The sequence below is a fragment of the Fukomys damarensis genome, unplaced genomic scaffold (assembly GCF_012274545.1).
Source record: "Fukomys damarensis isolate Sample0158 unplaced genomic scaffold, DMR_v1.0_HiC HiC_scaffold_18, whole genome shotgun sequence".
Taxonomy (NCBI): domain Eukaryota; kingdom Metazoa; phylum Chordata; class Mammalia; order Rodentia; family Bathyergidae; genus Fukomys; species Fukomys damarensis.
This window is the reverse complement of record NW_022900930.1, coordinates 48,728,398-48,732,288: the sequence shown is the minus strand read 5'-3', so window position 1 is coordinate 48,732,288 and position 3,891 is coordinate 48,728,398. Positions and strand designations below refer to the sequence as shown.

Below are 3,891 nucleotides of genomic sequence, written 5' to 3'. Positions count from 1 at the left end.
GCACTGAGCTAGATCCCTGGCCCTGTTTCTTCTTTACTTACTAAAAATGTATGCACATGAAACAAGATAAGCCAAGTGACGGTACCTCGTAGACTTCCTAGCACCTATAGTAGCTGTGGCTACTATCAGCTTTAGTATAAAAATGTGACAAGCCCAGAGCACTGGCCTATCTCAGTAGGGATTAGGGACATAATAACCATTTGTTGGCTACATAAAAAAACGGCAAGGTGAATGAGTACAGGCGATGGGACCTGGATTGGAGTCGGGTTTGCAATTAAGCAGTTCTGTGACCTTCGACAAATTACAAACTGTATCTTCATCTGCCTCGCCTGTGAAGTGGAGAGACAAGAAGGAAAAATACACATTCTCTGTATTCATTGAATCATCAACTTTTTGAGTTCAGAGGACACTTGGCAGCCCTGTCAGCAGAGAATTCATTAAGCTTACCCAGGGTCTAAAGTCAGGACTGCAAAGTCACCCTGGTTTAATAAACAAGACTGCCTGTGTCTTGGTGCACAAAGTAATACCTCCAGGCACATGGTAGATTCTCCGGAAGCTGGGTATTGAATGAACGCAATCATGACTGATAAGGTATTATCTCACTGAAAGCTACTTTATATTGGTTCTGTTAAAGGTTAATTATCTGGTAACTTATTTAAGAATTAGTTATCACTGATAATTCAGTTGACTACCTTCATGAAAATAACTGTTAACTTTGTCCACAAAGTACATATACAGTCTTTTTTTTTCTTCAAAGTGTTACTTTAACAAAACACAGTTATTTTAGGCTTGTTAAGTGAGCACAAGTGTGCGCACGCGTGCATGTGTGTGTATGTGTGTGTGCGCCCGTGTGAGGAAAAGAGAGAGAGAATGTTTAAAGGCCCAGAAGGATATATCCAAGATAATATTAACCATGGGTCTCTCTAGGGGTAGAACTATAGATAATTTTCACTTACTTCCTTCTTTCTTTTACAATGAGCATGCTTTTTCTTTCTTAATTCAGAAAGAGATAATATGCTGTTTAGTGAATCGCTTATTAAATAGGCTACACTCAGCATTTAATAAACACAGCTAATACACTTTCTTTACTTGCTGGTTATAAAAATAATGTCATTCTTTGAGTGAGTCTGAAGAGGAAGAGAGAGAACATAGACTGCTCCATGCTGCAGTAGGTCAGGTCTCCCCCAACAGCCTTCAGATGCCCGGGTTCCCTGGGCTTTCTGTCCATCACCAGCTACTAAAACCCAGCCAGTTTTCTCCATATTTGGGGACATCACTCATCGCTGCGGTACTGTTCCCTCTCCCAGCTAAACCCAGACCCAAGTTCCTTCCAACAAGCATGGAGAGTGAGGGGACCCACTTGTTCTTTTTTCACCTCCCTTTTCCCGGGGCCAACACTTTTAGCATTGGAAACTGGGAGGAATGAAGAAAACGACTTCCCAGTTCTTGGCCGTGGGCACGGAAAACCTCCAGTAACAATGTCACCTGCAGGGTCCAGCTGAAGGCTCCGGCTGATGGCTCCGGCAAAGCCTCTCCCAGGCATGGTAACTTCTGCTGCCAGAAAATACCCTGGAACTGCTACAACTGTCCCTAAGAACCCTGAGCTCATGAGCGCCAAGGCCCGGATGAGTCCAGCTGAGCATCCTTCCACGGTGTCCATCTGTCCAGGAGCAGTGGTCCCAGGCTGCCCGAACTGAACAGCGGGACGGCGCCCCCTCCACCCCACCATCTTCTTGCCTCTTTCCACCAGCTTGTCAGCAGGCAATTTCCCACATGCAGAGGTGCCCTGGCCTTGGGAAAATCTGGTCCCTTCAGCTCTGGAGGTGGGGGGATTGTAGCCACAACCCTTGGGGCCACTGGGGAGGTTTGTCAGATTCTTGACAAACTCTGAACAAGCAGTTGGAGCTCAGTTATTTTTTTCGTTTGTTTTGTTTTGTTTTTTTCCAGTACCAGGGATCCAACTGGGGACCTTGCATTTGCGAGGCAGGTGGCAGTACCACTGAGCTAAATCCCCAGCCCTTGGAGCTCAGCTGTTTGAAGGCCTTATTCCCATGCCCTGTATGGGATCTTGAACCCAAGGCCTTTGTACTGAAGTGCATTTTCAGCCCTTTTTTTTTACTTTTTATTTTGAGGTCTCACTAAACCACCCAATAATCCTGGCTGAGCTCAAATTTGTGATCTTCCTGCCTCCACCTCCTGGTGAAGGCCCCTTCCAAATATGACGCACTTGATGGCTCTCTGCCCCCAGCCTTGGGAGCTCTTAGCCAACTCCAGAGAAACAGGTGAGATCCCCACAACATCCAGGTCCATGTACCATAGCAGACTCATGAGAAAAAGAACTCAAAAGACCAGCAGTGGTCATCCCTCTCTGATGGCACTGTAATTATTATTTTTCCATTGTACTGTTCTATTGTAAAATTCTCTAGAGTGAACAAGTATCACTTTTATAATCAGGAAGTACTTTATTCTATAAAAGGTGAATTGTAGATTAATTTTTTTAAAAAGTAAGCAAACTATTTCAAACAGTTCGATGTGAATTACAAATACTGGATTACCTTGGTAATCTACATTTTTATGTCCTTCCCTTTATTCATATCCTGAAGAGAATAATAAAATTTCTGCTTAATCAAAAAAACTTTCTTCCCACACCTTCAGTAAAATTAAGGCTTTAAATAGCTAATGTCTAATTTTAGTTTATGCTTAAATATTAGCTGTTTCTGTATTATGGGGGTTTCTTTATTTCAATCAGAAATTATCTTCGGCAAATAAATATTTTTAAATTGCTAACTAATAATTACAAAACTGTTATGCCTTTGGCAATATGAGGGACTCTTTTCTGAATTCCTTTATACCTACTTCAACATTTTTCAGAATTTAAAAAATAATCTGACGTTGAATATTTCTAAAGGACAACTTTATTATATATGTTTTAAAATAGGCATTACAGATTGACCTAATTTTTAAATTTCCAAAACAGGATAACAAAGTTTACAGTTATGTTTTTGTTTTTATTTTTTGGAACCGGGGATCGAACCTGGGGCCTTGCGCTTGCAAGGCAGGTGGTGGAACCACTGAGTGAAATCACCAGCCCCAAAGTTTACTACTTTGATGTTAATATGATTAGAAATTAATATCACTAATTTATGATTCTCTCTTTGAGTTCTGTCTCCTTCACCATTCCCTGCCCCATAATGTATTTGTCAAATAAATTAAAGGAATTGTCTCGAACTATGTTGGTATTTCATTCCTTACATCCTGAAGTAATAAAAAAACGTGGGCTTGTTCCCAAAACTTCACAAAATGCCAGCACCCAGGGTAGAAAAGACCCACTTGAACGTATTCCACCAAAAGTGTGGACCTTCCTGGGTCTTTGTCTATATTATTTATTTTTAAATCACCACATTAACTCTTTAATATTTTCACCTCTGGTTTTGAAATGCAAATACCATAGAAAATGCATCTCAATTTATAAATACCACAGTTAAGTTTTTGCTTTTGTTTTATTTTGTGTTTTACCCATTCTCCTGTAGATAGTGTGTAGAAAATATCTAGGTCAAGACAGTTTTTCTACCAGCACATCTTGAAATGGTGACCAGTGAAAGGAAAAAGGAACCCATTCTTGACTTTGAGTCTACCATGCATTTTCCGTGTCTGGTAAATCTGGCTTCGTGCGACGTACACTTTGATAAGCTGCTTGTAAGGTTTAATGGAGACTCAAGCATTCAATAAATGTTTGTGGGACTGAACTGTATTTCAGTAATTATTCTGTAATTCTTAAAACATGTCTATCCTGGGAGGCAGAAGGAGAACACAATTCAGTGTTTCCACATGAAATCTGCAAAGGCTCTACAAACCCAGTGCTGATGTCAGGAATACTGCGTGGCTTTTGTT

The 3,891-nt window shown here is 40.9% G+C and overlaps 1 long non-coding RNA gene across 1 annotated transcript; it reads left to right on the top strand.

The window, feature by feature from the left end:
• The first annotated feature begins 513 nt into the window (after window positions 1-513).
• Window positions 514-2,282, top strand: LOC109118046. Its single transcript, XR_002025317.1, has 2 exons — window positions 514-591; window positions 1,492-2,282. It is a non-coding gene; the product is annotated as an uncharacterized LOC109118046 (long non-coding RNA).
• Window positions 2,283-3,891: the final 1,609 nt, after the last annotated feature.